Here is a 12,282-nt window from a genome sequence, read left to right as displayed (position 1 = left end):
CTTCAAGGAATACACAAAAACCCTAAAATTAGCAGAGAATAGTAGGAGAGTATTTGAAGTAATGCTTTGGATATGTGTTTGAACATATGGGGGAGAATGTTCTAAAACCAGTAGCTGGTCTTAATTTCAGAGGTCCTGGCACACAGGAGAACTGCCAGAAAACTGGAAAAGAGCTGATGTGGTTCTAATCTTCAAAAGATTTTTAAAAAGTGGATCCAGAAAACTAGACCAACCAGCTTGACATTCGTTTGTGGGAAATTTTTTGAAAAAGATAGTCAAACAGTGGATTTGTGAGCATCTAGAAACAAATAAGGTGATTATTGGAAGCCAGCACGGGTTTGTTAAAATAAACGTAATTGCCTTATTTGATAAAATAACTAAATTATTGGATCAGGGAAATGCTGTGGATAGAGTATACTTGGACTTCAGTAAGACATTTGACAAAGTAGACCACAGCCTACTTCTTGATAAGATAGAACAATGTGGAATAGAGTGTCTCACCACCAGATGGATTCACAGTTGACTGTCCAACCGTGTTCAGCGGATCCTCAATGGAGCTACATCTACATGGAGAGAAGCATTCAATGGGCTACCTAAAGGTTTGGTCTTGGGCCCAGTATTCTTCAACATCAACATATTGATCTAGATGAGGGGACAGAAGGGAAACTAGCAAATCTGCAAATGACATCAAGATGGGGGAAATCGAGAACACTTTGAAAGATAGACTCAAGATTCAGAAGGACCTTGACAGACTTTAGTATAAGCCCTATTCAACAAGATGGAGTTCAGTAGTGAGAAAAGTAAATCCTGCACTTAGACAGGAAAAACAGTTATAGAATAGGAGGCACCTGGCTCAACAGCTGTTAACTATGAGAAGGATCTAGGAGTGCTAGTGGACCACCACTTAAGTATGAGCCAGCAATGTGTTGCAGCTGCCAAAATGATTGGCTACGGAAGGGGTGTAAAACTCGCAATCCATGAGCCAGATGTGTCATGCACTGGCCACACCCACCTCCATTTTAGCAAAGAAGGGGAAAGTTGCAATATGTCACTTGACGATGTGTCATCACGAGTTTGATACCCCTGGGATAAGGGAATAGCCATGTTTAGCCTAATAAAGAGAGGAAACAACATAGCAGTCTTCCAATATTTGAAAGGCTGTCATAGGGAAGAAGCTGTCGATTTATTCTCTGTAGCATCTGAGTGCAGGACAAGAAGCGATAGAAGCTCATCAAGAGGAAGATTCAATCTGGAAATAAGGAGGAATTTCCTGACAATAAGAACGATTAAGCAATGGAGCAGCTTAACTCCTGTGCAGGGGTATTCCATCGCTGGAGGTTTTCAAGAAAACATTGGACCATTTGTCTGGGATGATATAAGGTTTCCTGCCATGGGCAAGGAGTTGGACTAGAAGACCTCCAAGGTCCATTCCAGTCCTATGATTCATATTAGCAACGCACAGATATAATTAATACTGTAAACAAATTTAATAAATAAATATTGGGCATAAATGGTTAGTATCGTCAACAAGATAGCCCTAAAATAAGAGTCAAAGTAATTCTGTTAAAGAAGGGTCAAATACTTTCAAGCCAATGTATGGGGGAAATGTTAAACTCATTGTCAGTTAAATTCACTGCTGCTAAAAGGTTACTAAATCTAATATTTCATATACTTTTCCAACAAATATGTGTGAATGGAGCATGTTCAATAGAGGTAGTTCTTGACTTACAAAAGTTCATTTAGTAACTGTTCAAAGTTACAACAGTACTGAAAAAAGTAACTTATGACCATTTTTCACATTTATAATTGTTGCAGCGTCCCCATGGTCATGTGATCAAAATTCAGATGCTTAGCAACTGACTCATATTTATGATGGTTGCAGTATCCCAGAGTCATGTAATCACTTTCTTAAACCTTCTGACAAGCCAATGAGGAAAGCAAATTCACTTACACCTCTCTATCCCTCTATCTACCTACCTTTTAAAAAAATTGCCTCTTCAAAACCTGGATGTGTCTTATACTCCGAAAAATACGGTACTATGTCACTAACTTAACAATTACAACAATTCACTTAACTGTAGCAAGAAAGGTTATAAAATGCGGCAGAATTCACTTAACTGTCTCGCTTTTGGGCTCAATTGTGGTTGTAAGTCAAAGACTAACTGTAAAACAGGGCTGTCAAACGCATGGCCCACGGGCCGGATGTGTCACACACTGGCCATGCCCAGTTTAGTGAAGGGGGAAGAGTCCTGATATGTCACATGATGCCACGAGTTTGACACCCCTGTCATAGAATACTGTTTTCTATGTTACTTGCTCCACCAGAACCTCTTTATCTGTTAATAAGACTTAAATTGAGTTCAGATGTCACTGTAATACTGGAAGCTTATAGAGTTAGAAGATTCACAAACTTTCTCTGACCACTTTAAGACCTCAACCAGTAACAGCCATGGCATGTGGAAGATTGTGGTTTGAGTAGGAGTAAATGAATTACCAAATAATGTAAAAGATAGATGCACTGTGTATTTATGAAACTAAGAGAATGGGAAAGTATATAAGGTAGTCTGCTTTTCTGGAGCAGGGTTTATAAATATATTCAGAGAAGTGAAGGTATGTTAATTATGAATTATGAAAGGCCTTAAACCAGAAAATATGAATTTCTATTCAGATTCTCCTCTTCAGGCTCAGATACACACTCCTATCTTTATGATCCCCAACATATACAACATATTTTCCACTTCCTTCTTTCCCATGCAACAAAGCACCCACAGCGCATTCCTATTATTTATAATTCTTCTGTCTGGCTCCTTCCTTTGTGAGCCTTCTTCATACAGATATGTTCAAGAATGTACGTTTTACCATAAAGCTAGTTTCTTTTTCTTTTTAAAGGAACCTATGTCAATATTTGCATTACTACCATCAAGAGTGTTATCATTTCACAAAAAGAATCTTAAAACCCTGGCAACTGTAAGTCACAGAATATTAAAACCAAAATTAACAATTGCCTAACTACATAAATTGAACTTAGTTGCTTTCATGTTGGTAAAGATTTCAGTTCAGTATTCAGCTTAATTGGCAGAAAGCATAAAGAACTAGAATTATTCAACATGCTTAGAAATAGCACGATGAAACAGATTCAGAAACATTTTTAAAAAGAGCAGCTTTAGTTGACACGAGGGAACATCTTCTAAAAACTCAAGGGAACACACAGAACATTCCTTTTGTTGATTTGGACTCTGGACATCTAGCTTGGTCTATGTTAACTAGCAGCTGCTTTCCAGGGCTTTAAGAAAAGAATTTTTCCAACTCTATCTGGAGCTATTAAGGATTCAAATTGAGATATTTTGTATTCAAAACATATCAGGACATTGAAAAAGATGCTACTAATCCTTAGTCCTGTTCTGCAGTCAAAACCCCAAGATACTGATGTTTTAGAAGATCTAAAGGGCTTCATATAAATATTGATAAATGGCACATTCAGAACACTGAAATTTCACGTAAAATATTCCAAATCTACTTTCAAACTGAACAGATGAACAAAAACACTAATGAAGTTGCTGTCCATGAGGGAAAAATTCTATATACTGTAAGCCTAACAGCATAACAGAGCTGGAGGGGACCTTGGAGGTTTTCTAGGCCAACCATACTGCTCAAGCAGAAGGCCCAGCCTGACCTACCAATAATTTTTAATTATCTTCATCATGAACAACACCCAATATATATAATATCACACTTACAATTATGTTGGTATGCTACAAATGACAACACAAAAAATAACCGAAAGATTATGAATCTCAGGCAATCTTCCTATGAGATGACTTGAGTTACCTGCTTTTGATAAGTACATTCTTATCAATGCCAAATCATACCTAACAAAGAAAGGGATTGGGTTAAAATTACAATAGGAATATCAATTACACAGTGTTGATGTAAAGATGCTGGATTAGGCATTTACAATAAAAACCACAAGGAAATGTAACATTGCAGCAAAAATTTTCACTCTAATTCTATCATACCTATATATGTCTACATTCCTAATGTCATGTATTCTAATATGGGGTATTAGTTAGAAGCTTAACATTGAAGCATACCACCAAATGAACTTCTGGAAACTCTGAAAATATATCTCTGTGCAGAGTGTATTTCAGAAGTCTAACCCTATTGTAACTAAGGAATGTGCAACTGTTGCCAGAGATAGCGAAAGCTAAAACATTAAACAAAGTAGTAAAAATGCATTCCTACCCAATACCTAGAAATCTAGCAAAGTTGGTAATCGAAGTACATTCCCAGAGTATGAATCTACTTGCTCAGAGGAAGTGTGACACCATATAGAATAAGCCGAATCACAATTACTAATTACTGGTTTTCCAACAACCAACACAACTTACTTCTCTTGAGACCATATACACCAAAAACAAATTCCTTGTGTGTCCAATCACACTTGGCCAATAAATAATTCTATTCTATTCTAATTATAGCTTGTGTAGTCTCCTCCAGATCATTGCTGAATTTAGTGTACAATAAAGTCATTACAATTGGACAGGAAGAATTATTGTCATAATCATAATTAAGAGGCACCTCATCCCTAAGTTCCACACAATATGTCTCAAGAGTTTCATTAAGAAACAAGTTGGAATCTAACAGCAGAAGAGCTGTCCCTTCAGGATGACCTCGATTGGAAAACTAACAGGAAGAAACAAACCAATTCTATGGGCCCAATTAACTAGGCTACTCTAGAAAGCATTATAGTAACTGAAGGAATGCTCATTACTGACAATCAAGATGACAATCACATATCCTTCTATTGGAAGAATAGGATTTGTTACAAACCATGATACATGAGGCAAAAGATATTAAAACGAATGCTACAAATGCTTCCATCATATTTACAGATAAAACTGCAAGACTTATTACCAAAGAAATTATAGCGGAGCCCATATCTGAATCAGCGGCTTCCCAATTTTTTTTATTTGTATCCCGCATTTATTGATTTTACAAAAAAGTGGAGAACATATCCAACACACCTATTTTCCCCACAATAAAATGAGTTGGGCTGTGATTTGCCCCAAGTCACCCACTTGGCTTTCATGGCTAACCCAGGGTCTCTCTTGTTTTCTGTCTTATCAATTTCCATAAACTCTAGATTAAAAACTATTTTGTATGCTAGAATACTACAATAGAGATCTTGTTCAATCAAGAACATTATCAGCAGTTGCAGAGCCGAGACTGGAACCGGTTATTTTTAATCCTGCTATTTGTTTTACAATCTGGCAATTTCACGGGCACAAGGCCTTCAATCGCCACTTGCCGAAGTTCCTCGGCGTTCAATACTCTTCCCCCCCCCCGGAAGAGAGGCGCGCCTTGGGCACCCAGAATGGTAGGGAACGAGGAGCTCTGACTGACGCGGCCAAGGGCTGAACTTTTCGGAACACCTTCCTCCTGGAGTCCTGCAGGAACCGCCCGGGAGGAGGAATCCTGCCCCGCCGAAAAAGCGGCCCCGCCACCCGCGTCCGCCCAACCGCTCGAGGGACGCTCGGGTCTGAGGCGGCGGCGGTAGCCGAGAGCCCTGGACCGCCACGTGCCACCCGAGAGAAGAGCAGCGGCGTCCCCGGGAAGCGTCGCGGGGAACTGCGCTTAGCCCGCCGCTGCCACGGGAGACCACCGACCTCCCGGCAGCTGAAAGAAGGGCCGCGGCAGAGGCCTCCCCGCTCAGCTGCGAAGCCTCCGGGATGGCCGGCAGACCGCTCCCTTCCCCCGGCGCGTTGAAAATTCCGCCGCTTTCCAGCCTGAGGCGCAGACGCGGAGCTCACCTCGGGTGGCTCGGGGCGAGAGGTCTCGGGCCAAACCAGGCACCGGACTAGCCGCTCGCGTTCTCCTAGTCGGCTCTCGAGCTGGTCCCCAAACAAAATGGCGACCGGGGCCGCGCGCTCACGTCGCGGCCTTTCTCTTCCCGTCTTCCTCTGCGCAGGACGCAAAGCAAGGAGGCGGGACCTAGACCTAAAGCTCAATCCGCCTGCGCGGAAACAACTTTGACCAATCAAAGACCTATCCCGACTGGTGCTCGAGTCCGCCTCCAGTTTTCTACCCAATCCCTAGGAGGACACCCCGATGTCGCCTTTGCACTCTCGTCGACGGAGGGACGCAAATATACCCTCATGGAGTTGACGGGGACGGAAAATGGGCGGGGACGATTAAACTCAGAAGACCTTGCGGAGTTGGGTTCCGACTGCGATTGGATAGTTTAAGTATCGAGCCTGGCAAGGCCAATCGCAGCGCGGCGCTGGGAAGCGATCGCGTCAGTCGCGAGGGCAGACGCGCGTGCGCAACGGGCGGAGGCGGGGCGAAAGCCTGGGGTCTCCTTCAGAAAGGGCGCCTGGTTTCGGCGAGGAGGGCGGGGCGAGCGGACTGACGGCACGAGAAAGCGAGGTCGGGCGGGGGGGGGGCCTTCTTCCGGCCAGCGGCTCAGGCATGGCTTGATGGCGCGAGGAAGTGGCGGGCCGGGCTTGTACTGCGGCACCATGTGTCCGGCACCCTGCGGAGACGGAGGCAAGAAAGGCGAGCGATGAGGCAGAAGGAAAGGGGCCAGCTTGTATTTGCGACCAGGGGCGGGTGCCATGTGCAGAGTCAACGAGGAGGCCGCTCAGAAGGGCACGCCTCCCCGAGCTGCCCGCCCGTGCCGGGGCCGCCCTTCCCCGGGATCCCTCCCCTTCCCGCTGAAGAGCCCGTGTGCCTTGGGATTAGGAGAAGGGTCGGGACTGGTGGTGTTGCCCTCACTAAGCAGTACGGTCACCTGATACCACGCTTTACAATCACATGGATGGCAACCCGTCCCAGTTGTCATAAATCGAGGACTACCTCTATCCCATAGATATAGTCCTCGATTACGACCACAATGGAGCCCATAATTTGTTGCTCAGCAAAATATTGTGAATTTTGCCCCATTTTACAACAATTCTTGCCACAGTTGTTCAGCAGATCACTGCAGTTGTTATATTAGAAAGTCATAAAATAAATCGGCTTCCCCATTGACTTTACTTGTCTCACAAAGGTGATCATGTGACTCAGGATACTTCAACACTCATAAATATGAGTCAGTTGCTAAGCGGCCAAATTTTGATCATGTGACCATGGATGCAGCAACAGTCGTAAGTGTAAGACACACCGTCATAAGTGATCATAAGTCACTTTGTTCAGTACCATTGTAACTTTGAACATCACTAAATGAACTGTTGTAAGTTGGGGACTACCTATATTTTATTGTAACTGATTCCTGGAACAAAATACCATGTTAGTTTCACACATTCCACAAAGTTGGAACCAAATAAGTTGCATTAGAATGCAGCATTGCAGGCTAATTCTGCCTGCTGCTGGCAGTTCGAATCTCACTAGGCTCAAGATTGACTCCGCCTTCCATCCTTCCGTGGTCAGTAAAATGAGGATCTAGATTATTGGAGGCAGTATGCTGACTAAAACGCTTAGAGAGGGCTGTAAAGTACTGAAGCAGCATATAAGTCTTAAGTGTTATTGCTATTATGGCTTAGTGTGATGTGAAAATTCAGCCTTTTGCTTTGTTTTTGGTGATCAGTGCTGGAGCTGTTTTCCACAAGTTCTTCCATAAAGCTAAGATGGGAGGTTTTTTGACAGCCGCAGCCATTATAACAAGTATTCAGTATAGTGGGAGAATCAAAACATCTCCACTTTGCCATAGAGGTTGTTTCCAAGGATTGAACACTACTTTTTTCAACTATACAAGTGCCATTGTGCCTTGAAAAACAACACTGATCCCTTAATAAAGTACCGTATTTTTTGCACTATAGGACACATTGGACCGTAAGATGCACATTAGCTTTAGAGAAGGGGGGGGGGGGGAAATCTTGACACTTCTTCCTAGCATCCATCCAGTATTCATCTGGCTAGCGTCCTTGCAGCAGACAGCAAACAGCCTGGTCAGCTTCAGCATGTTATCGCAGCTCCAGCATGTGATTTGGCAGAGCTCCACTCCATTGCGCCCACCACCAGACAACTGAGCTGAGCTGCTGTTGCTGCTGCCAGGGAACACTGGAACCTTCACTGCCAATCAGCTGATTGGCAGTTGGATCAGCATTTCAGAATACTGCTGATCAGCTGTTCTAGGTGGTGGCATTGCCACCGATTTGCCACTGCCGAATGCAGTAATTGGCGGAGGCAGCGATCCCTGCCACCTAAAACAGCTGATTGGCAGTATTCTGGGAGCCCGATCCAACTGCCACTCGGTAGCAAAGGCTCTAGTGGCGGCGAATGATGGCAGTAAGGACGGGCGGCGATGACAGGCAGTGGTGAATGCCGCTGCCGCACCCCACCACCACCACAATATTTGCTCTATAAGATGCACAGATATGTCCACTCACTTTCGCGGGGTGAGGGGAGGGGATGTGTCTTTTTTTAAAATATATATATATTAAAAAAAAATTATTTTTGTTACATAGACAACATATACACACAACAATAGAAAAATAAAAACAAAAAAGAAAACACACACACACACACACACACACAAAAACCCAAAGCCCATCATCACATACAGTATGTCGTCTGGTTACAGGTGTTTTAACATTTATCATTCTTATACATTTATTATTTCATTTAATAGGTTATAATTTAGTATCGTTTCTTATTCCCCTACCTGTGACAATCCATCCCAACTACATTTCCCCCCCACACACACCCCGTATCTCTCTGGTATATATATATTTAATACACACAACAATAAAATAAAAATAAAATAAAATTTTTAAAAAAAGGGGAAAAAAGGGTAGGGTCCGGGGTCAGGATCGGGGTCAGGTTATGGTTAGGGTAAGGGTTAGCGTTAGGGTTAGGGTTCGGGTCATGGTTCAGATTAGGGTCAGGGTCCCGGTCCTGGTGGACGTCAGGGTCTGGATCGGGGTCCTGGGTCAGGATCGGGGTCAGGGTATGGGTTCAGGTGAGGGTTAGGGATGGGTTAGAGTTAGGGTTAGGGTTAGAGTTTGGGTGCCAGTGTGTTAGGGTTAGGAATAGGGTTAGGATTAGGATTCGGGTCATGGTTCAGATTAGGGTCAGGGTTCCGGTCCTGGTCGACGTCATGGTCCGGATCGGGGTCTGAGGTCAGGATCGGCGTCAAGGTTTGGGTTCAGGTTAGGGTTACGGTTATGGTTAGCTTTAGGGTCATGGTTCAGGTTAGGGTTATGGTTCGGTTAGGGTCAGGGCCACGGTCCACGTCAGGGTCTGGGTCGGGATCCGGGGTTAGGATCGGGTCAGGGTTTGTGTTCAGGTTAGGGTAAGGGTTAGGGTTAGAGTTAGGGTTAGGATTTGGGTCATGGTTCAGATTAGGGTCAGGATCCCGGTCCTGGTCTACGTCAGGGTTAGGGTTAGGGCTGGGTTAGGGATAGGGTTAGGGTTAGAGTGCTTGTGCAGGTTAGGGTTAGGGCTTGGGTAGGGTTGGGGTTAGGGTTGGAATAGGGTTAGGGTTCAGGTTAGGGTTAGGGTTCGGGTCATGGTTCAGATTAGGGTCCCGGTCCTGGTCCTGGTCCTGGTCCTGGTCAAAGTCAGGGTCTGGATCGGGGTCCGGGATCAGGATCGGGGTCAGGGTTTGGGTTAGGGTTAGGGTTAGGGTTAGGGTTAGGGTTAGGGTAAGAGTTAGGATGAGGGTGTGGGTTTGGGTGAGGGTGAGGTTTAGGGTTAGGGATGGGTTAGGGTTAAGGTTAGGAATAGGAAGAGGGTGAGGGTTAGGGCTGGGTTAGGGTTAGGAATAGGGTTACGGTTAGGAATAGGGTTAGTGTTAGGGTTCGAGTTAGGGTTAGGGCTGGGTTAGGGTTAGGATTAGAGTTCAGGTGCCAGTGGGTTAGGGTTAGGGTTAGGAATAGAGTTAATGTTAGTGTTGGGGTTAGGGTTAGGGTTAGCGTTTGGGTTAGCGTTAGTGTTCGGGTCATGGTTCAGATTAGGGTCAGGGTCCCGGTCCTGGTCGATGTCAGGGTCCAGATCGGGATCCGAGGTCAGGATCGGCGTCAGGGTTCAGATTCAGGTTAGGGTTAGGGTGAGGGTATGTGTCCGTGTGCGTGTGCGGGTTCAGGTTAGGGTTAGGGTTCGGTTGTGTGGCGTGTGCGGGTTCAGGTTATGGTTAGGGTTACTGTTAGGGTTAACTTTAGGGTTAGGGTTAGGGTCATGGTTCAGGTTAGGGTCAGGGCCACGGTCCATGTCAGGGTCCGGATCGGGATCCGGGGTCAGGATCGAGTCAGGGTTTGGGTTCAGGTTAGGGTTAGAGTAAGGGTTACGGTTTGGGTTAGGGTTAGGGTTAGGGTTAGGGTTAGAGTTAGGGTTCGGGTCATGGTTCAGATTAGGGTCAGGATCCCGGTCCTGGTCCATGTCAGGGTTAGGGTTAGGGCCAGGGCTAGGGTTTGGGTTAGGGATAGGGATAGGGTTAGGGTGCGTGTGCGGGTTCAGGTTAGGGTTCAGAGTACCGTTCCTGGTCCCCGTCCGGGTCGTGGTCCAGGGTCAGAATCAGGGTCAGGGTTCGGGTTCAGGTTAGGGCTAGGGTGAGGGTACGTGTCCGTTTCTGTGTTCAGGTTAGGGTTAGGGTTCGGTTGCGTGGCGTGGCGTGTGCGGGTTCAGGTTATGGTTCAGGGTAAGGGTCATCTTCGGGTTAGGGTTAGGGTAGGGTCATGGTTCAGGTTAGGCTCAGGGTCATGGTCATGATCCATGTCAGGGTCTGGGTCAGGGTCCGGGGTGAGGATTCGGGTTCAGGTTAGGGTTACGGTGAGGGTTAGGGTCAGGGTCAGGATAGGGTCAGGGTCCCTGTCCTGGTCCACATCAGGGTCCGGGTCGGGGTCTGGGGTCAGGATGAGGGTCAGGGTCAGGGTTCGGGTTCACATTAGGGTTAGGGGTTAGGGTTAGGGGTTAGAATTTGGGTACGTGTGCATGTGCGGGTTCAGCTTAAGGTTCAGGTTCATGTTCGGGTTAGGGTTAGGGTCATGTTTGGGGTTAGTGTCAGGGTCCCGGTCCTAGTCCTAGTCCGTGTCAGGGTCAGGGTCCAGCGTCAGGGTCAGGGTCATTGTCCGGGACCGAGTCAGGGTCAAGTTCGGGTTAGAGTTAGGGCTAGGGCTAGTATTAGGGTTAGGGTCCGGGTCTGGTTACATGTTAGGGTTAGGGTAAGGGTTTGGGTTAGGGTTAGGAATAGTGCTTGTGTTAGGGTTAGGGTTCGGGTCATGGTTCAGATTAGGGTCAGGGTCCCGGTTCTGGTCGACGTCAGGGTCCGGATCGGGTCCGGTGTCAGGATCGGGGTCAGGGTTTGGGTTCAGTTTAGAGTTAGGGTTACGGTTAGGGTTAGCATCAGGATCTGGCTCGGAGTCTAGCATTGGAGTCAGGGTCTTTGTGCGGGTCTCAGTCAGGGTCAAATTTGGGATAAGGTGGGGTTAGGGTGAGGGTTAGGGTTAGGGTTAGGAATAAGGTTAGGGTTAGGTTTAGGGTTAAGATTAGGAATAGGGTTCTGGTTCGGGGTGGGGTTAGGTTTAGGATTCGGGACATGGTTCAGATTAGGATCAGGGTCCCGGTCATGGTTGATGTCAGGGTCTGGATCGGGGTCCGGGGTCAAGATCGGGGTCAGGGTTCAGGTTAGGGTTACGGTTACGGTTAGCTTTGGGGTTAGGGTTAGGGTCATGGTTCAGGTTAGGGTCAGGGCCACATCAGCGTCCGGATCGGGGTCCGTGGTCAGGATTGGGGTCAGGGTTTGGGTTCAGGTTAGGGTTAGGGTTACTGTTAGGGTTACAGTTAGGGTTCGGGTTCGGGTTTGGGTCATGGTTCAGATTAGGGTCAGGGTCCTGGTCCTGGTGGACGTCAGGGTCCGGATCGGGGTCCAGGGTCAGGATCGAGGTCAGGGTTCGGGTGAAGGTTAGGGTGAAGGTTAGGGTTTGGGTAGGGTTAGGGTGAGGGTGGGGGTTGGGTTTGGGGTTAGGGTTAGGGTTAGGAATAGGAATAGGAATAGGAATAGGGTTAGGGTTAGGGTTCAGGTTAGCTTAGGGTTAGGGTTCAGGTCATGGTTCAGATTAGGTTCACGGTCCCACTCCTGGTCGAAGTCAGGGTCCGGATTGGGATCAGGGTCCGGGGTCAGGATCAAGGTCAGGGTTCAGGTTCGGGTTCGGGTGAGGGTGAGGGTTAGGGTTAGGGTTTGGGTAGGGTGAGGGTTGGGTTGGGGTTGGGGTTGGAGTTGGGGTTAGGAATAGGGTTAGGGTTACGGTTAGGGTTAGGGTCATGGTTCAGATTAGGGTCCCGGTC

General features: G+C 46.4%; 1 protein-coding gene across 6 annotated transcripts in view; it reads right to left on the bottom strand.

Moving 5' to 3' along the window:
• Nucleotides 1-5,958, bottom strand: part of CNOT1 (CCR4-NOT transcription complex subunit 1) — a 130,575-nt gene extending 124,617 nt beyond the window's left edge. For all 6 annotated transcript variants that reach the window (XM_087729419.1, XM_087729415.1, XM_087729417.1 and 3 more), the window contains exon 1: nt 5,811-5,958. The gene's annotated coding sequence lies outside the window, so the exon portion shown is untranslated. The remainder of the gene's footprint in view (nt 1-5,810) is intronic.
• Between the last annotated feature and the right edge of the window lie 6,324 nt (nt 5,959-12,282).

The sequence above is a fragment of the Thamnophis sirtalis genome, unplaced genomic scaffold (genome assembly GCF_051295495.1).
Source record: "Thamnophis sirtalis isolate CommonGarterSnake01/CBP01778 unplaced genomic scaffold, rThaSir2_p1.2 scaffold_14, whole genome shotgun sequence".
Lineage (NCBI taxonomy): Eukaryota > Metazoa > Chordata > Lepidosauria > Squamata > Natricidae > Thamnophis > Thamnophis sirtalis.
Note: the sequence above shows the minus strand (reverse complement) of the source record. Positions and strands in the feature narration are given on the sequence as shown.